At 42.8% G+C, this 22,445-nt stretch overlaps 1 long non-coding RNA gene across 1 annotated transcript in view; it reads left to right on the top strand.

The window, feature by feature from the left end:
- The window catches only part of LOC124776999, a 765,947-nt gene that overhangs the window by 627,937 nt on the left and 115,565 nt on the right, over positions 1-22,445 (top strand). The window lies entirely within an intron of this gene.

The raw sequence follows: 22,445 nt of genomic DNA, 5'->3' as shown, positions 1-22,445 counted from the left end.
TCCTTTCGTCCGTGCGTCGGAACTTCCGTGGAATGGCGATGTAGCGAGCCAGCCAAATTGCGCTACGTACTGCTCCGATGGTTTTGCCGAGAACGTCCACTGGTGGACCTGGATTAATTTTCTGCGCTGCTACTGCACTCGTAAAATCAGTCTAAATAAAGGTCGTCGTCCTCGCTGCAACCCGCCAGACAGTATCAGACTTCTGAATAGTCCAAAGTCAATAATCAAAAGCGTTGTAGCAGTCCAAACACATTCAGACAAATACAGAGATACGACCACTCCACTCTAATAGTGCAGCGCTGCCTTTTCGTACACTGCCTCCAAATGGCTTCTAGTCACTTCCGTTGATAATCTCCGCAACGAGGAAACAGGAACAGGGAAAAAGTGACAGGCAAATACGACGCTCAGTACAATTAATTGGACAGAATATGACATCAAATGATAATCTGGAGATCAATCATACAATTTGCATAATTTTTATTTAATTGTTCTGCTCGCAAACAGTTTTTTACAGAATTACCAGTTTCAGGTACAGAATACCCATTTCCGAATCTACAGTAGAAGTAACAGAAAAACATTACTGCATACTGCAATACAATAAGAAGTGAAAAACATAGGGCCGAATATATAATATATGCATGATCTAGCTCACATTCTGCTCCACTGGAAAAAGTCATGTGTAAAAATGATATGAGTCAAAACTGCCATGCATGCTTCAACCGCATGTACAAGGAGGTTATGATTAAATTTTCCCCATGAAAAACGAGTGGTCGTAGGATACCGAGGCTTTGTGAAAAGATTTGTAAGGGCATATGGAAGAGAAATAACGAAGTAACACAATCTGATTTCCATATGAGATGATAACATTTGTTAATTGCGTAACATGTTTAGGTTCCAGGTAACAAACATTGTCAAATGTGACGACCATCTGCATGCATGACATCTTGCAGTCGCACTAGAGATACCATTTCACAACTGTTAGCAGTACTTTCCGAAGGGTGGACCGTGGAATGTTCAGCTGTTGTGACAGAGCTCCTGCACTTCTTGATGTTTGCGCATTGCGTCCAGCATTCGCAGGCTGGGCAACAGTAACCTCTTCAACAATTTGGGCGCAGTTGGCCGCCGACCTCTCTCAGGAGCAATTCCCAAGTCGCCATTTAACTCCAACTTCCGAATCATGTTTTTCAACCCCAGTACGGAAAGAGTTGTTGTTGTTGTCTTCAATCCAGAGATTGGTTTGATGCAGCTCTCCATGCTACTCTATCCTGTGCAAGCTTCTTCATCTCCCAGTACCTACTGCAACCTACATCCTTCTGAATCTGCTTAGTGTATTAATCTCTTGGTCTCCCTCTACGACTTTTACCCTCCACGCTTCACCCCAATACTAAGTGGGTTATCCCTTAATGCCTTAGAACGTGTCCTACCAATCGATCCCTTCTTCTCCCCAATTCTATTCAGTACCACATTATTAGTTACGTGATCTACCTATCTAATCTTCAGCATTCTTCTGTAGCACCAAATTTCGAAAGCTTGTATTTTCTTCTTAACCAAACTATTTATCATCCACCTTTCACTTCCATACATGGCTACACTGCACACAAATACTTTCAGAAAGGACTTCCTGACACATAAATCTATCCTCCATATTAACAAATTTCTCTTCTACAGGAACGCTTTCCTTGCCATTGCTAGTCTACATTTTATATCCTCTCTACTTCGTACATCATCAATTATTTTGCTGCCCAAATAACAAAACTCATCTACTACTTTAAGTGTCTCATTTCTTAATCTAATTCTCTCAGCATTACCTGATTTAATTCGATTACATTCCATTATCCTCGTTTTGCTTATGTTTCTCTTATATCCTTCTTCCAAGACGCTGTCCATTCCGTTCAACTGCTCTTCCAGGTCCTTTGTCGTCTCTGACAGAATTACAATGTTATCGGCAGACGTCACAGTTTTTATTTATTTTCCATTGATTTTAAATCCTACTCCAAAGAGTATCTCCGTAATACTTTAATGCGTCGACACTTGCGAAAAGCCGCAGCACCATTGTTCCTGTTTGATAAAACAGCTTTGCAAGTAAACCCTTGCTTACTTTTCTGATTGTCTGCAACTGTAATGCACACCTATGCTCGTGTTTGAACCCTACAGAGAGAAACCATATGAAATAGGACTAATGAAATCAACTGGAATGAGATCAGTGGATTGCAGTTGTGTGAAAAGATATATAAAATGCGTTCAGCAAAGTCGTAGGTGATGAAGTGTAGTATAAAAGAGAATAACAACGCGCTAAACATTCAAATTAGGCACGACACAGTAGCAGGAAAAGTGACAGGGTTCACCTAGATTCACAACATGGCTGACGAAAGTCAGGGAAGTAGACTAAAACAGGTGAAGTTATATTTATTTATTTATTATATTTTTCTTTTATATGACGGTATGACATTATGATTGGCCTGGAGACGTCGTCCGGAGTTGTTCGACCGCCCGGTGCAAGTCTATTTGATACCACTTCGGCGACTTGCACGTCTTTGTGATGAGGATGAGTTGAAATTATTAGGGAAACACCTAATAAAATCTCAGAAATAGCCGGGAATCGAACCTAGGACACTGCAGTTCAGAAGCAGCGACGTTAACGTCTTTTTTCTTTCCTTCATTTTGATCGTTATTGTTCAAAGCATTTGGCCTGGGCTGACGTTACATGACACCTGTTCAAGTTGATCTTTGAATACTTCATTCCTTTTTTTTTTTTTTTTTTTTTTTTTTTTTTTTTTTTTTTTTTTTTTTTTTTTTTTTTTTGTTACAAAGGGCAGTTAGCCCTCTGATCGAACACACTGAGCTACCGTGCTGGCTCCACTAGACCAAGATCTGCTGACATGCGTTCAATATAAGAGCTCTAGTGGTGTCATACATAGATACAGAAACGGGAAAGGAGTTGCTGAAAGTATACACTATAGCACAGCACTGTATGGAAGTGAATCGTGGCCTACTGAAAATTCAGAGAAGAATGTGTGTTGTCGAAGAATGTTGAGAATTAAGTGCACAGACAAAGAATTAAATGAAGAAGTTCTATTATAAGTGACGAAAGACGTCTGTGGAAGATTATTCCCGGAAGAAGGACAGAATATTTGTCATTTGCTACGGATTTGTGGAATAGTTAACTTAACGATGGGGAGAGCTGTGGCAGCGAAAAATAGCTGGGGAAGGGAAACGTCAGAATATATAACACGATGTTGGGTGTAAAAGAGGCACAAAGATGAAATATTTGCACCGTAAGGGAGAAGACGGAGGACAGCATCAAACCAAATGGAAGACTGACGTCTTTCAAAAATGTAGCGGAGAATATACCCTAGCACAAACACTGTGGATTAGCATACTGTGGACAAGATGTCAGTTGGCTAAGCAACCCAACATTGCTTGCGCCGACGGATGAACTTCAGTGCAGCTGACATAGTGGAAACGACGTGTTTGTGGTTATGATTTCACTGTGCCCCATCTTATTATCACGTCGATTTCTACATTCATACTCTGCAAACCACTCTGAATTGCATGGCACAGTGTACTTCCCATTGTACCAAGTAGTAGGACTTCTTCCTGTTCCATTCAGGTATGTGGAGCGAGAAAAATGATTGTCTAAATGACTCTGTGTGAGCTATAATTAATCTTATCTTGTCCTCACGTTCCCTGTGGGAGTGATATGTAAGGGGTTGTAGTACAGGGTGCCTTAGAAGTCCATAAACATTTCTGGCAAGGAGCGCTTCAGTTCAAATTAAATGTTCACAGCGTGAAAGAATACTACATGGAAGAAACACCATAATTCAATTAAATCAATGCCACTCAACATGGCCTCCATATACAAGCAGAGTTTCCATCTGTCCTCGGTCCACCTGAACATACACTGCAACATTGCTTGGCTAATTGTATGCACCGCTGCCGAGATACGTTCACGCAGGTGCTGCATATCCCTAATCTTCACGTTGTACACCTGACTCTTGATGTGGCCGCACGCCAATAAGTTCACGGGTGTTATAGTGGGCGAGCATGCTGCACAGAACCGTGGTAAAGGACCAGTGTCTTGGGAACGTCTCGCTGAGGGACTGAGTGACAAATTCCTAATTCACGACGATCTGTGATTGTTGATCAGAACACATTCTTCTCTTGTAACGATCGACCAGGCCACAGATGTGGAAGATAGCTTCATCACTGAATAGGACGTATGCCAACATATGTTCTTTCTATACTTCCTCAAATAAGTTGTGGGACACTGCCATACGTGCCGAATAGTCCTCAAGTTCACAATGATGGAGAACGAAGCGCAAGGTTTGCAACACAGTGGACTTTGTGATGCCGTGGTCCCAGCTGAGATGACATGTCGACACTTTTGGAAAGCTCGATACCCTGTTATGTACTCTCCACAGTAATTTACGACGTTGGCGGCCTCCACGACGTTTCTCGTCACAAACGTTCTCAGTTGGCTGGAACTTGTCGACCAAACCTCTGATGGTTGTTGTTCCTGGGGCTTCGGTGAAGTCGATGAACCGGTTCTCCAATCTCAGAAAAGAGCAGTCCATTGAGTCTCCAGTATACGATGGTGACTCAGTGTTCTGTGGTCAAAATCCTTCAGATTACCTGCAATAAAGAGACAAAAATTAGCGTCATGCCAGAAATGGTTAGGCACTTCTCGGGCGTCCTGTATGTTACTAGTGTCGTTACTTAAAGCCGGTTCTTGAAACTTTATAGGCTTTCTCCAGATAAAAGACTTCTGTCTGTCTACCAGTTTACTTTCTACAGCATCTCTGTAACACCCTCCCACGGATGAAACAAATCTGTGAACATTCGTGCTGCGCGTCTGTGTATATGTTCATTATCCCCTGTTGCTCCTTTCTGGCACTCGTCCCACACAGCTAAGCAATATCCTAGGATGGGTCACACGAGTTTGTAAGCAATCTCCTTTGTAATCTGATTGCGTTACCTTAATGTGTTACTAATTAACATGTGTCTGTCATCAGGGTTACCTACGACTGAGCATATGCGATCGTTTCGCTTGATGACCTACCGAGTGTAACACTCTGATATTTGCGTGAGTTGATTGATTCGAACTTTGAGCCGCTGGTGCCGCAGTCAGAGGATGCTACGCTTTTTCGTTCAGTGAAGTGCACGGTTAGATGCTTCAAATGGCTCTGAGCACTATGGGACTCAACTGCTGTGGTCATCAGTCCCCTAGAACTTAGAACTACTTAAGCCTAAATAACCTAAGGACGTCACATACACCCATGCCCGAGGCAGGATTCGAATCTGCGACCGTAGCAAGAGCGCGGCTCCGGACTGGAGCGCCTAGAACCGCACGGCCACCGCGGCCGGCTGTACAGTTAGACATTGATGAACATTTAAAGTAGATTGCCGATCTTTCCACAACTTTGAAACCTTATCAAATTCTGACTGGATATTTGAACAGCTTCTTTCAGACACTACTTCATTTTACATGACTTCATCATCTGCGAAAGGTCGGAGGCTGCTATTAATAATGTCCGCAAGGTTCAAAAATTGTTCAAATGGCTCTGAGCACTATGGGACTTAACTTCTGAGGTCATTAGTCCCCTAGAAATTATAACTACTTAAACCTAACTAACCTAAGGACATCACACACACCCATGCCCGTGCAGGATTCGAACCTGCGACAGTAGCAGTTGCGCGGTTCCAGACTGTAGCGCCTAGAACCGCTCGGCCACCCTGGCCGGCTGTCCGCAAGATAACATGTTGCGTCCTCCTAATCAAAACTTCCTTATTTCAGTCAGAAATGTTGCTTGATTCCCCATATGATCGTACTTTTTTCAATAAGCTTGGATATGATTCTGTCGGATGCCTTTAGGAAATCGCCGGTTGGCATGGAGGAGATACTGTTCGAGATACCTCATTACGTTTGAGATAACAACATATTCTAAGACTGTGCAAAAAATGGGTGTCAAAGATTTTGGACTTTAGTTTTTGGATCTTTTATGCTATCCTAGTTGTAGACGGGTGTCACCTGCGCTTTCATCCAAAGACTGAGCACGATTTTTTAGCTCAGCTGTAAATTTGGTATAACATCTGATAGGTATTCCGTCGGCGACTGGAACATTATTCAGTTTTTGCAACTTCTGCCTTTCTCATCAACACTGGCAATAATATCTATTTCACTTATCATTCGAATGGTGAAAAATTGGGGCTAAACCCGTGGATTTTCATTTGTAGATGAAGATTTGAAAATCGAGTTCGGCTGACGGTCGAGGTTAATTGTCACTTCTGTTGTTGCTGGAAATTGCTGGGAACGTCTTTTCGTCGTTTCCTGAGTTAGTTAAATAAAGTACACTGAAGCGCCAAGGAAACTGGTATAGGCATGAATATTCAAATACAGAGAAATATAAACGGCCCTGCGGTCGGCGACTCCTATATAAGACAATAAGTGTCTGCCCAAGTTGTTATATCGGTTACTGGTGCTACAATGGCAGGTTATCAAGATTTAAGTGACTTTGAACTTGGTGTTACAGTCGGCGAACGAGCAATGGGAAACAACATCTCCGAGGTAGCGATGAAGTGGGAATTTTCCCGTACGACCATTTCACGAGTGTACCGTGAATATCGCGAATCCGGTAAAACATCAGATCTCCGACATCGCTGCGGCCGAAAAAAAGATCCTGCAAGAACGGGACCAACGACGGCTGAAGAGAATAGTTCAACGTGACAGAAGTGCTACCCTTCCGCAAATTGCTGGATATTTCAACGCTAGGCCATCAACATATATAAGCTTGCGAACCATTCAACGAAAAATCATCGATATGGGCTTTCGGAGACGAAGGCCCACTCGTGTATCCTTGATGATTGCACTACACAAAGCTTTACGCCTCCCCCGGGCTCTTCAACGCCGACATTGGACTGAAACATGTTGCCTTGTTGGAAGAGTCTCGTTTCAAATTGTATCGAGCGGATGGACGTGTACTGGTATGGAGACAACCTCATGAATCCATGGACTCTGCATGTCAGCAGGAGACTGTTCAAGCTAGTGGAGGCTCTGTAATGGTGTGGATCGTGTCTAGTTGGAGAGATATGGGACCCCTGACACGTCTAGATACGAGTATGGCATTTGACACATATTTAAGCATCCTGTGTGATCACCTGCAGCGATATAAATCCATTGTGCATTCCGACGGATTTGGGCAATTCCAGCAGGTCAATGCGACGCCCCATACGTAGAGAATTGTTACAGAGTGGCTCCAGGATCACTCTTGTGAGTTTAAACACTTTCGCTGGTCACGAAACTCTCCAGACATTAACATTATTGAGCACACCTGGGATGCCTTGCACGTTGCAGTTCAGAAGAGATCCCCACCCCCTCGAACTCTTACGGATCCCTGCAGGATCCATGGTGTCAATTCCCTCCAGCACTACTTCAGACATTAATCGAGTCCATTCCATGTCGTGGTGTGGCACTTCTGCGTTCTCTCAGGGGCTCTATAATGTATTAGGCATGTGTACCAGTTTATTTGGCTCTTCAGTGTATTAATGTCTCGGGGCCACTTTTATCTTGGACGTCAAGGTATCTATGACTGTCAGTGTGTTGATTCCATTGCTGACACTGGTGTAACACAAGCTATTCAAAGTATACAAAAGTATTCTAATCACTGTAACAAAGTAACAGTTTAGTATGTTAAATACACAATGCAGAAGAAGATGTATAATTTTAAAGCATATAGTTAATCCAAATGATTATTTTCAGTTTCTACGTATTTATTAGTCCTGGGCTGCTTGACTGCAAGGAAAATAACGGCAGAGTTCGAGAGCTGTAAGCATTTTCGCTCTCTGCCTCGCACCGAATGAGTGTTGGTCCCTGCAGACACAATTTGCGGCCCACTGCCGCCGTTAATGGAAACGTATTTCAGATAACTGAAACAGAGAGAATTCCTCAGTAGGCCGGTGGAAATTATACAGTCCGCTTTTGCCAGCGCTAGCGTTAACTCCAAATAAATTAAAGAGATTTCCTGTTTATTATAAACGCAAATAAATTAAAGGAGTGCCAGAGACGAACGCTTGGCCTCTCTGGTACGGCTGTTAATTAAAAACTTTGGAGGACATTTACTCTAAATTGAAAGCCGCCTATTCGCTTCTTTCAGCGGTAGTCAACGGCACCCTTAGGTGTAAGTAAGCGTCTCTCTAGTCCTCCAAAGAAAGTTGACCGTGGCTGCCTCCTTGAAGAAGAAAATTAGGTCAGAGTTCATCAGCATCCTCAAGCAATATTCCACTGCTGTTTTACTAAAAGGAAAATAAGTTACGTACAGACATTTCAGTACTTAGTCAAGATATCTGCAGAGAGCAATGGATAAATCAATTGCAGAAACATTAGTATACAAACTCACAACGGTATACACCAAAAGAACAAAATCGTATCTTTTTTGTGATACATACAAAGCGGACCAGGAATTTCTCACGATCCTCAAACGCTATTTGATGTGTATCTGCTTGAGTTGTGCCGCCTGGCCATTCGAATATGTAATTTCTCTGCATGTGCAGAACAAAACACAGTGTAATGCAGCAGGTGTATGGTGGGACGTGTGCCCTCTTACTGCGTGAATCTTACGCATTGTTAACTGGCAGTCATGAGACAGCTAATTACTTACATCACTTTTGAACGTTGCACTGTAGTGCAGTAGCTGTCTGTTAATGATCCTTTGTTTGCCCATTGAGTTTACTTTTTGTATGATCTAATCTTACTGCAAAAGGGCTTTTTGTCAAAGAGTCTGCGACATATAACACCTATGCATGAGCATTGACTCCTATGACCTTTGTTTTAAAAATGTGTCGTGATCCGTCTTTCATGCAAGAAGACACGGTTTCCGTAGTATGATAATAATATGCTCTGTTTTACATTCAATATACCGGGGAACCATGCGTCGATCCTTGCATTTTATGTGGCGGGAATGGGTCCTATCACCCCAAATGTACAATACGTATGCATATGTCATTAGGATTGCTCTTGATAGTTGAACTAAAGGTATCCCAACTGGTGAAACACTGTTAATCGCTTCCGATTTGCTGATGACGCTGCCTTTTTAGCCAGCAGTGGAGATGAAATTGGCTGAGCTACTAACAAAAGTAAAGGATCTTAGTCTGTCATCTGGATTAGACATCAATATTAGCAAGTCCAAACTTATGATAACTGATCGAGGAGCATAGGACAACTCACAAATCGATTAAAGGGAGTGGAAGTCGTACATTCTTCCACGTATCTCGGGGCAAACGGTAGTAGTTGTAAAGATGAGGCAAGAAGACGGATCACGCTAGGGCGAGCGGCTGTGAGGACGCCCACCAAGAGTTGGCAGAACGGGGCGATAATGAAGAGCACAAATCAGGCGTGGTGAAACAGTTGTGTTGCCGGTTCATGGCTGAAAAACGTGGACCGCTAAGGCCAGCAACAAGTAGTTTATTGATGAATTTCAGCTTTGGTACTGACGCAGAACGCTGTGCCAAAATGGACTGAAAGAAGACCATCATTGAACAACTCAGTATCTCCAGACATCTTCCTCCTAGTGTCAGCCAAAAAATTCTCCAATTATTTGGCCATATTGGAAATGGAGAAAATTGAGAGAAAATAATCATGGAAGGAAAGATCGAAGACACGAGGCCGAGGGGAAGAGCAGTGAGCAAGTGGATAGATAAAATCAAGATCTCTGCTCTACCTCTTCAGCAGGCTCTAAGAAAAGCTGGTAACCGTCCTGAATGAAGAGGATTGGCTCAGCAATAAGTAGACTGATGCTGATTGTCGGTGCGAAATGTTAATATATAGGACTACGGCCGATTGAACCACTTTGGTTAATCGTATAAGACGCTTTGTCAGCTATAATTGTTTCATTATTTTACTTTCAATTCTCTCGTCTTTCCAGGACCTTTGATGCTCTGTCACAGACTTTAGTTTTATCGTTTTTGCGCACGTTCCCACGTCACCCGTCGTCGACACTGCTGCAGTCCGATACACAACTGAGTAGGCGTTACTTCCATTAGGTGCGTCCACCTGTGTCACGCTCAGTAATCACGTGATCAGCCCGCAGAAACTGACAGAATGAAAGCAATAGAACATGTGCACTTGACGTTATCGTATGTGGAGCGTAATACTCTTCTCAATAATTTCTTTTCTTTACGGCATTGCTACACGGTCCAGTCACATTAATGTGGCCACTGCCATGTTACACGTCAACAAGTAACAACCACTTGCAGACGACAGATGACAGCACTAGCAGTGGAGGACACGTAGAGCGCGTCAGGGAGACCCGGATAATAGTTCACTCGTTGCTGTAATGTGGAAACGGAGAGATTTATCCGACATCCAACAGGGCACGATCATTATCTTTCTGGCCAATGGTGAAAGCAATACCTAAATGACTGAGTTAGTAAACAGTTCGCGTGCCGTTGCGGTTAAAGTGTACCGTGCATGGCAAAATGGTGCTGTCTAAACCGGCGCCGATGCAAATATGGTGCATCAGTGGCATTAGATGAAAGGCATGAACCGACGGCAGCACGGACGAATAGATGTGGACGTACAGCTGCATCAGGGGACAGTTTAGATACTCATTTACAAATAAATAATGTAAATAAGTTTAATCATCTGTGGAGTAACAAAAATGTGAGGTGACATCTAAGGTTGAAACGTCCCCTTAGAAAAATTTATGAATGATTGTGCTGGTAAGCCTCTTACATTATTTGATTTTCAAACAGCTGAGCAAAACTGAACGTACTCAGACATTTAGCTCCTTACCTATTCTGATCAACACTAAACTGACACACAATATTTTTAGCGCAACGCAATCTGACTTTCAATAATCCCTACAAACGAATGGCCCTGACTAACATTAACCTATACCTTTCACAAATCACTTACAAAAATGTTCGTTACTCAAGCTACTGCAATACAGCGAGCGCCACTACTGCCAGCTAAATAAAAGATTCAAACTATTGAAGGCACTAACTACTGATAGGCATAGTTAGCAAATGAAAGATTTTTGATAGAGAACAAACAATGTATTTACCTTAATAGTGTTCAAAGATCATAATATATAGCAGTTCATGACATCCATTCTTACAAATGTACTGTTTCTGATGGACACACGTCCAGATCATCCGCTCTCAAAAATCCACCATCTCACTTCCCCACATCCACCACTGCTGGCGGCTCACCTCCAACTGAGCAACGCTACGCGCTGTTAACAGCCAACAGCCCAACACTACAATAGCCAACAACAATGCAAACCAGCCACAGACTGCACACAGCACACCCAGTGATTTTCATACAGAGCGCTACGTGGCGTTACCAATAAAAAAAACCTAAACAGCCTACTTATAAGGTGTCCGAGAATAAGGTCATTTTACAATAGGTGAACACAGCAGTTTTCTAGCTGTTCACCGCACTGCGGGACATGTGCAGGAAGATTCTCATTTTAAGTTTGAACATACAGATCGACATCTGCATTTATGCTCAGCATGTCACTTCTCGAAACGTGATGTAAGGTACTCCTCTACTTTCTGTTCCACCCATAACTACCGATTGCGTGCGTAGAAGGGTACAAGCATGTTACACAGTGCGGAGCTGCTCATGTATCGATTGTTAACCACAGCAAATTTTCATTTCATAGATGAGCGAAGAAATGTCCTTCCGAACAGAGTGAATTTAGGTTTGGCCCGGACATTATTTCACGCACAACTGTATGTGGATAATGTGGGTTGAGTTGCCTATTTTGAGGTAGATTTAAAGGATCACTTTTTCGAAACCCCATATTTACCTCCCACTGAGACGCGTAAGTTTGAAATTTTGCTCAAAGGTGCCCACAACCTTCTTCTGTAACACTGCGAGAGCATGGTGCCCTGAGACGTCGCCCTCGGACCCGACCACGCTTCAAACTTCAAGGTGTCGACAAGTGGAAGAAAAGACCACAGCTCAGAAGTTCACGTGCATTGGTGCGTTAATGATGTCGCATTGGCACCAAACTTCACCGCACTTCTTCCCAACTCTACCGTGGACATGCCACAGCCTCTCGTATCCGTATTTCACTCCTTCTTTTGACGTCTCTCGGATGTAGGTCACAACCGCGACCAAATCACGCAGATTTCTTACGGACGGACATTTCAGACACACAGCTTCTCAGACTCTACACGAAAGGACCTCAAGGTGTGGTGCAAAAGACGATAACTGAACCATGAGGCATTCGTTAGTCATTCGTTAGACTGCCACTAGTCTGAGTTACCATCTTGTGAAGTGAATGCAACTCTTGGCTGCCTATTTCATCGCTCGCGAAAGTGTTTTCTGCCGGACCTATTCAGAGGTCGACTCGTGGTGCACCGTCTGTGACTGGACCTTGTGTTTTATTATTGTATTTGCTGTTTTATTGTATGTTTCTGATTTTTTTATATAATTTCCTTTCTTGGCGTTACAACAGATTTAAAAGATTGTGCTAGCAAGTTTACCATAATTTTGTCTAATCTGTTTGGTGATCAGTTGCCTGTCTTTTTAAATTAACCTTGCTATTGCACTACTGTTTTACAGTATGTATGTTAAATTTTTTTATAATTGCCGTTCTTCGAGTTAAAGGCCTTCTTCAGCCGTGACTTGCCTTAAAATTCTAATTGGGATCACACTGGCTTGTTTTTAAAACATTATTTGCTGTGTCTGTATTTTATGCTGATTTGTTAAATTGAAACGCACTGAAAGCACTATTAATTACACAGTTGTTTATTCCTTCATTAATAACGTGTGATACCTTTATTTACCGCTGAGTCTGGAATTATCGTTTTAAAATAAATGTGTGCAATTGCAAAAGGCAACCAATAGTAACTGATTACGGCCCCGTCCACAAACGTAGCCGAATCCTGCCTTCCTTGACTACCAGGTTTCAAATTTACTTAAAATGGTGACTGGTTTCGATCTGTTGTACTTATATCATCTTCAGATCTTGTGCTCCATGATGGTGTCAGGACCTGAGCAGGCTGCTGTAGAGAGAAGCTCAAAAATATTGAGAATGTTTAGAGAACAGGGATCTGCGACTGACTACAGAAAGACTTAAGTGCAACCAACGAACACGTTGCGTTACAACAGCGAAGACAAGATAAGAGAAATTAAGGTTCGTACGAAGGCATACAGACAGTCGTTTTTCCCTCGTTCGATTTGCGCGCGGTTCAAAATGGCTCTGAGCACTATGGGACTTAACATCTGAGGTCATCAGTCCCCTAGAACTTAGAACTATTTAAACGTAACTAACCTAAGGACATCACACACATCCATGCCCGAGGCAGGATTCGAACCTGCGACCGTTGCAGTCGTGCGGTTCCGGACTGAAGCGCCTAGAACCGCTCGGCCACCGCGGCCGGCAGCTGTTAGTTGCTGCTTCATGAGTGATTTCCCTAGAGTAGCTAGTCCCTCCTTCATTGCCAAATATGCACCGAGTCCTGACGGCGCTAACACGACGACAAGTGGCGTTTTGTGTTCTCCGTTTCAACAGGGGCAATTCAGATACAACTGAGTGGTGTCAATATGGCACTGCTCTGTTAGTGGCGTAAGGACCTCACACTGTGCCACTGGCCTGCAGGATCGTCGATTTCACGGTATGCTTTTGTTTTTCTGTTTTTGGAGGGAGGGAGGTAAGTGGAAGGGGAGCGGTGCAAGAGGGAAGGAGTTTGTTTAAAGACTCAATCGGTTTGCCATCGTATAACTTTTAGTGATGTCCGACGCCTCACAACAAGAGCAGTGAATGTACAACAATGGAACGAGTTTGGCTGTACTCTAGACAGATCGTAAGTTAGAGTAACTATCGTAAAGTACCTAAAATAAATAGGTCTACATGCAGTGCAAATCAGGGACAAGATCAAATAGAACAGCACATAAATATTGAAAATAGGCTAGGGAACTTACTGCAAAGTTCTGATATAAGACGTATTTAACGTGCAGAAAAGAACAAACGTACAAATCAACAATAAAGTGTAGGAATTAGGGTACGGCCTTTTTATATTTAAAGTAATTGCAAACAATGACCGGATGGACTTGCAAATAAATAAATAAAAGCATAAAATGGGCCCAGAGGGCTTATGGCGAACTAAATACGAATGTAAAACTAGACTACACATATTTCTGTAAGATAATGTTTATAATCAGAGTTTATGACTATCTTCCACTCATGGCAGCGATAGATTTTGAATGGAAGGATTGTTGAAAGAGTCTTTAAAGAAACTGTCCGCTAAAAAAACAACTTTAGACGTCGTATTACAAATGAATTAATGTGCTAAATATTTGACACGAAGCATATTGAACTATTTGATGGCGTTGAACCGCAGTCCTGCAAAACTTTTAAAAGGGTAAACCGCCATTTGACTGTGACCTATTATATTCATCTTTTGTACTATCCAGATTTCGTCTTTTATGCCATTATCAAGTACAATATTAAAAGTTGTTAGACCATTATTAAGTCATTAATAGACATTGCTTAATAGTGGTCTAATAACTTTCAGCGTTTTATTTGATAATGGCATAAAAGCCGGAACGTGGCTAGTACAAAGGGAAATACAATAATACGCAGTCAAATGGCAGTTTACTTTTTAGAAAGGAGAACGTTCTTCATTGAAGATTGAAAACTTCAGTTATTTTGGTTTTACTATTTTCAGTGTTTTGGTATGGTCTGAATAATTTACGCTCCATTTTAAGAAACGCTAGCTTTTTTACGCAATCGCAGCGTTTAGGACGTCATATCTTCTGAACTGTGAGTCGTACAGGAGTGTAATTTTGCAGTAACATTCACTGATATATGTAGGTACCGTCTGCAAAATGTGTTTCGAATAGAGTCATTAATAAAGAACTACTAAATTAAACCGACATACCTGATGCTAAAGTTTCACTGCATGAACAGCGAATATGAAGGTATGGTAATCTTCTTTTTCCTTTTTTTTGTGGTGTTTCAAAGAGAGGAAGTTTCAAAATAGTTTTAAATGATGTGTTTAGTTTGCGCGCCATGAGTTATCCTGCCTGGAGATTTATACAGAATACAAAATTTTTAAATTTTGTCAGTAATTTCCTAAATATTTAAAGTCAATTTTTTTTGGCCCTAGAAGCCGTCAGATAGGCAACCTACAACTAGGACTGTGCACAGTTTATTGATATAGATAGTTTTCACGAATACATATCGTTGCCGGCCGGTTTGGCCGAGTGGTTCTAGGAGCTACAGTCTGGAACCGTGCGACTGTTACGGTCGCAGGTTCGAATCCTGTCTCGGGCATGGATGTGTGTGAGTCCTTAGGTTAGTTAGGTTTAAGTAATTCTAAGTTCTAGGGGATTGATGACCTCAGATGTTGAGTCCCATAGTGCTCAGAGCCACTTGAACCGTTTTATATATCTCCTTCTGCAGCGTGATAGTACCGTGTTTGCGGTGACGAATATGAGGACGTTTAGCTACCAAACGAACTCATTCCGATTTATTACACTTATAACGTAGTTAAATTTTGTTGTATGGGTAATGGTTTCAAGTTTTCTTTGTTTATATTAAATCCCACTTTCATTATTCCATAGCACTATGAAAAAGTTCCTCGTCACTGGAACATATAAGTTGAAATAAGTGAGTTATTGGCCACTTATGGGCCAAATTCCATTTAAAGAGGAATGTTCTTGGGTCACAGGATGCTATAAGCTCACAGGTCAATGTTTAGACGAAGTGACCGCTTTTGAAGTGGTCTTTTCCGTCACCATGATTGTTTACAAATAGGCGTGCCTTTGCGCGTGTGTATGACCGCTTATGATTGAAACTGTAGCAAAATAGAGCGATTCTTCGTAACAGCTGACGGTATTTACAGCATGACTTTCATTGAAGTAATAAGCTTTTCCTGTTACCAAAGCCACCTTCACTACTCAATATTTCCGAGTTAAAGTGAATACTCTCCTTTGTTTGTTTAGCGTATGTCGAATGTACAGGAACATGTAACACAGAAAAATGATGTAAATATATAAAAATATTAATAAACTAGTGTAAAATTACAGCAAACAATATGTAGAGATATTTTTAACATCACAGTTCTAACAGAGCTTTATGTCCAACTTGAAACTTACTTACTGCCCTTTAACTACTAATATGTTGCACTGTTCGCTCCAATGCGCCATAATCGCACTCTGGGATCGGTACAATACACCCATTTGCAATGAAATGCTTCACATACTGCATGCCTTTTTCTGAAGCTGTTGAATCGGCTCTAGATTTATCCTTACGACTACATGCCTTTATTTTTGGCCCATTCTGACAATATCCTTATGACGGTCAATTTCTTAGATATTCTACAGCGCAGGCCATTAATTGGAATTGTTTGCGTGTTGTGAGCACTAAGACATTCAACGCCGTTATGAACTTGGTGTTCAGTCAACCAGACCACCATTTCCTACAGCTGAATTTCTGCTCAGTTCGGCCGGACTCTTAGAGCTCTACACAGTTTATGTATTCCGCCACCTCGGTCGACGGGCGAACCGGGCTCACAGATGCGTTAAGCGAAGTGGACTGACTCCGTCTCAGTGAATGCCAGCCAGCCAGCCAGCAGTTCCAAGTTTCCGCGTTAACCGGGAGCTGTCCGTGCCGTCAGATGGAATTCCTCCCGCCAAGCGCACGTATTGCCATCGCGAAATGGAATCCCTCCTGCGGAGAGCGGATACAGTAGTCCCTTCCGACTGGATTGGTTTGCATTTCTGCATGTGTTCATCCTTTTTCACAACAGATGTATATGGAGCTGTGCCAAATAAAGAGTGTTCTTGTTGACTGAACAGTGAGAAGCAATAAGCTACGTGGTTATTCTGAAAACATGTGATCCTCTCGTTTTTAAATGAATTTTTCTGCAGGGTAATACCAGCATGAGGGTCATAAAACTCGAATATGTGCTGCCGTAGTCGAATGTTACAGTCAAAAAATTGTAGAATTTATTGTTCAGTTATTTGCTGTAAAATATTTACCGGGAACACAGTGGAAATTCAGAAACAGGAGTAAAGAATAGGGAGAAGAAATAAAAACTTCGATGTTTGCCGATGGCACTGCAGTTCTTACAGAGACGCAAAGGATTTGAAGCAATAGTTCATAGAGCGGACAGTATCTCGAAAAGAGGCTGTAACATAAAGTAAGACGACAGTAATGGAGTGTAGTCGAATTAAATTTAGTTATTTGGGTATTAAAATAACTGATGAAGGAAAAAGAAACTAGGATATTAAATGGTGACTCGCAATAACAAGTATTCTTTGCTGAAAAAGGGAAATAAGTTATTATTGAATATAAATTAAAGGTTTAGAAAACGGTCTTTACTGAAAATGCTTGTGAGGAATGTAGTGCTAAATCAAAATGAAAAGTGGTCAATGAGTGCTACAGATAAGAAGAGAAGCGTCTGAAATGACGTATTGCAAAAGAACACAGAAGACTAGATGTTTACATCGTTCACATAACGAAAAGGTACTCATTTTAAAAAGAAAAAAAACACTTCCTTATGTTCTGCAAAACTACATTTATTTAGTCACGAAACGGCTTTCGGCTTCTTAGGCCACCTTCAGGTGACAGCTGAATGTCGTAAACGGAGATAAACATGATGTACGACTTACACAGACACTATTTTTACAGAAGATACAAAGGTAACATTGTGTTTACATAGGAAAACATTACTTGTTTCTTGGTCACATAGAAATAATTACATTAACTAAAAATCGGGTTAAACAAAGCTTTTATATTGAGATACGTTTAACAGGTGACGAGAGATACCATGAATGTACAGTCTGAGTCTAGTAAGTGTAATGAAAACTTAATTTAACAAAGGAGAAAATGTAAATTGAGCCTGATCACTTCATGCTAGGCCGGCAATCTATGCCATGTGTTTGTTGCTTTCCAATAGATTCGTCTTTCCGCTTTTCTTGACGAACGTAAAACTTCATATACTACATCAAATGAATAGTTTTCTTATAAAAGATGATCAGCCAAGGTTGAATCTTTCTTCCGTAATCTCTAGATTCTCTCATGTTCAACTAGCCTAATTGACATAGCTCTGTCAGAATGGCCAAGATACACTTCTCACACATCTTGCACGTGATTCTATACACACCATTCAGTGCCAAGGGATGCAGTTTGTCTTTACCACTGAATAAAAATTTTGATATGTTATTGGTATTATAAAATGCATTTGCGAGACATTAACTTTTTTACAAGATTGTTTGAAATGTTGCCAATGTATGGAATTTTGCACCAGGATTTGTAACTACCGATTGACTGCAGTTGGCTAGTGTACACAAGTACTACACACTGAGGTGACAAAAGTCATGGGACAGCATGAAGCACGTATACAGATGGTGGTGGTATCGTGTACACAAGGTATAATAGAGCAATGCGTTAACGGAGCTGTCATTTGTACTCTGGTGATTCATGTTTAAAGGTTTCCGACGTGATAATGGCCGCATGTTGAGAATTAACAGCTGGAAAGGTAGTTGGAGCTAGGCACATTACCTCTCACCACAGACAACGCAATGTCCGACAGCCTTCACTTAACGACCGAAATCAGCTGCTTTTGCTTAGAGTTGTCAGTGTTAACAGACAAGCAGCAGTGCGTGAAGTAACTGCAGAAATCAGTGTGGGACGTACACGAATGTATCCATTAGGACAGTGGGGCGAAGTGGGCGCTAAAGGGCTAGGTCATCAGGCAGTCAACGCGAGTTGTCGTTAACAGCACATCACCTGCAGTACCTCTCGTGGGCTCGTGATCAAGTCGGTCGGATGCTAGTCTATGGGAAAACCATGGCCTGAGTCCCGATTTCAGTTGATAACAGCTGATGATGGGGTTGGAGTGTGACGCAGACCACGACTTTTTTTTTAAATTCTTCATTCATCAAAAACCAATATTATACAATATAACCCACTTAAAATCATTAGTGGGTCGAAATTATATACAATGTTATATTTTAGCAGCATTTACCAAAAATTCTATATTGTACTATTAGTATCAGCTACAGGAAGTTAGTTCTATGGGTATCTAAATGATCTACTGTTAGTCTACCATGCTATCAACTCTAACCTACTCTACTAACAACTACATCCTGCAGCGTTACAGGTGTGCCAATAAAAGGATATAAACCTACTATTTCATGGCCATGCTCACCGAGCTAATCCCAGTGGGCGTGCTCCTGGCACAGGGCTGGCCTTAACGCAAATCGCTGCAGGTCTGAAGGAAGTATCCTACTATCTATTTCTACAGGTAACTACATTTTCTAAGTCGTAATTGGTGTGCTTCAGTCTCTAATCGGTGTGGTCGCACCCTCCCCCTAGTCCTGGATGCGTCGGATCCCGATCGTCATTGACGGTCGGCCAGTACGCACCCCAGCGGAATGGGATGGTGCGTGATGTCACATATTGGTTTTCTAACTACTCAAACTCCCTTCGGTTTTCCCTTAGGATTTTGGCGGATACCTCGCTGGCCAGTTTATAAAAGATGGTGAAGGTGTTAGGGTCTCTAATAAGGTGAAAGGTGTCTGTGTTTGGCAATAAATTCCGTAAGTCAGCTGCAGCGTCGTCGAAAAGTGGACACTCGTAGACCATGCGATCCGGTGTGCCCATTTCGGCACCACAGTCACACGACGGTGTCGCTCTTTTCCCTAACCGGCAAAGATATGCCGGGTACGGGCCATGCCCAGTGAGGAAGTGCAGCAGTCCCTTGCTTGGCTGAAAATGCTTCATCCTTAATCTTTCGTGAACGTTTGGTAAGAGTTGGTGAGTTCTTCTTCCGTCTCATCCCTAGCCCAGGTTACTTGCCAGAGTTCCATTCCCCTTCTTTTAATTGATATTTTGTCCGCCACTCTGACCCCCATAATATTCCTAGTTTTTTTCAATTTGCCCCTTTTCGACCCAATACCATGCGGCCTGCTCCCTGATTTTTACATCAAGGGGGCACAGCCCCATGAGTATCAATAATGCTCACCCTGGTGATGTTCGATATGCCCCAACTGAGCGTAGTATCATGTTCCGCTGCACTCTCCTCACGGCCATAGCAGGAACGACCCTCGTGAGCCTGTGAGCCCCGACCCCGGACCCATAGCCTACGATGCAGACAAGGATTGTGTTATGGTAGAGTTTGATGAGGTTCAATGCGAGATGAAATCGTCTATGACCTATGGTGATAAGCTTGTTTAATACTTCTAGCGACCTATGTGTTGTTACCTCGATGTGCCTGGCAAAGCTCCATTTTTCGTCTAGCATTACCCCTAGGTATCTTGCTTCTCGACGACGTATGACTGGTGTGCCATCCATCCTGACTGTAGGGTTTCTGACCAGTTGGTCCTTTAGAGTAGGTAGGCGGATTTGTTTGGTGCTACTTTTTGTTTAGTTCTGTGGCACCACTGTGATAGTAATGTCATGGTCCTATCTATTTTTGGCTCTAATTTCTCTCGGCTTCGACCGCCAACCAACAGGAGGAGGTCACCAGTGTAAGCTATCACCTCTAGCACATCTGCACAGTTCTCCAAGGTCTCAAGGAGAGGCTCCATATTGACGTCCCAAAAGAGTAGCCCCAGGACAGAGCCCTGTGGACACCCCTTTGTTATCTTTTTGCCCACTCTTCCGCTAGGGGATGATAGCCAAACCTCCCTATCCATGCAATAGCTCCTGAGACACCCATATAGCGGCCCTGGACACTCCTTCTCTCGCAAGCGAGAGAAGAGCGAAGGCCACCACTGGTTGTCGATGGCGCCACTGATGTCCACCATGATGCCAACTATGTACTTATGTGTGGACGACCCGCAGACCTCGGCCGCAATGGCGATTGCGTCAGACGCAGAACGCCCCGGCCTAAAGCCGAATTGCCTGCTGCTCATTCCACAGAGCACTCGGTGTGCCATCAGCCTGTCAGCCAGCAGCCTCTCCAACAATTTTCCCAGCAAATCCAACAGACATATGGGTCTGTAGGACTTAACATCTTTTGGATCTTTATCGTGTCCTTTTCTTATTAGTACCACATTGGCTTGTTTCCAGATGGTGTGAAACTTTCTGAGGCTTAGGGCCTCGTTGTAGATTCTTGCTAGAGGTGCTACTAGTTGAGAAGTGAGGTATTGCACCACCTCCGCTATAATGCCGTCTGGTCCTGGGGCATTTCCTCTTTTAAGTGCTTTAATGCGCACCACCACCTCGTTCTCCGAGAAAGGGTACACCGCAGTGTTGTTTTGGTACTCTTCTTGCTGAGCTTGCCTAATTAGGCCTTGTTCTTACGTATCCTCATCTTCCATATCATCCGGAAGCAGGGACCGGAGAAGGACTTCAGCAGTTTCCTGCCATGTTCCTGTCATCCGATTCAGATCCCGGACGGTTGATAGTATCATAGGCGACCTGATCTTTTCCATGACTGTTTTATATCGGATGCCCCAGGGATCTGTAGCCAATTGGCTCTGGACGTACTTCTCCCAACTTTCAAGTCTAGCCCTTTTGAGTTTCCTTTGGAACTCTTCCTTGGCATTCCTGTAAGTTTGTAGCCATCTCTGTTTCTCTTCCCAGACGACACTTCGCTGGTAGTACCTTCTCGCCCTCCTGACCGACTGACGCATCTGCCCTAGTTCGACGGACCATGGTGACGGGGAGGTCGCGACGGCCCTCCTCCTGGTTGGTACTGCAGCCTTCACTGCTTTTGTGATGGCACTAACCAGCTCTTCAGCATACCTGTCGACGTCTTCATCACTGTCTGGCCATGTCGGGGGGACAAACTCTCTCGTGAGGCGCTCCCAATCAGTTTTGTTTTAATTTAACTGAAATTCCCACCCTATGTCCCAGTGGCATTCCCTGTCGGTGAACTCAAAAGTGATTAAGTTATGGTCACTTGTCGTTACTTGGTTTCTTACTATCCAATTGTTTAGGTGACCAGCAAAATTTGGTGAAATTAATGTTACATCGATGTTAGTTCCTTTTCTTCCTCCGCCCATATAGGTGGGGGGGGGGGGGAGTTTCCCTGCTCTGTTGGCAACCAAGTATTGTAATGACATTACTGTTTCCTCCATCTTCTCCCCTCTTCCATCCCGGGTGCCACTGTGCCACAGGGGGGACTTCGCGTTAACATCTGCCACCACTACTATCTTTCGGCGTCTCAGTGCTGTTGTGATTCGTGCTAGTTGGTCTAAATATGTCTCAATTTCGTCGCCATATTTGAAATACATATGTATGACTCCAACTGGAGTCTGGAGTTCAGTTACAATGCAATGTTCATTTGAGAGATGAGCAAGCACTGTGACTCTTATGGCTTTATTTATGACTATATTGGTGGCTTTAGGGTCATCTCCAAAGTATACTGTTTGACAATTAACGCTAGCGAAAGCTATGTAACCCGCAAGAGAGTATGGCTCTTGTAGACAGAGTACGTCAAGAGTCATCTCCTCCACCACCCTTCGGAGCTCCTGCATG

Source organism: Schistocerca piceifrons, chromosome 2 (genome assembly GCF_021461385.2).
Source record: "Schistocerca piceifrons isolate TAMUIC-IGC-003096 chromosome 2, iqSchPice1.1, whole genome shotgun sequence".
Classification (NCBI taxonomy): domain Eukaryota; kingdom Metazoa; phylum Arthropoda; class Insecta; order Orthoptera; family Acrididae; genus Schistocerca; species Schistocerca piceifrons.
The sequence above is the reverse complement of the archived record's forward strand: the minus strand, read 5'-3'. Positions and strand labels throughout refer to the sequence as shown.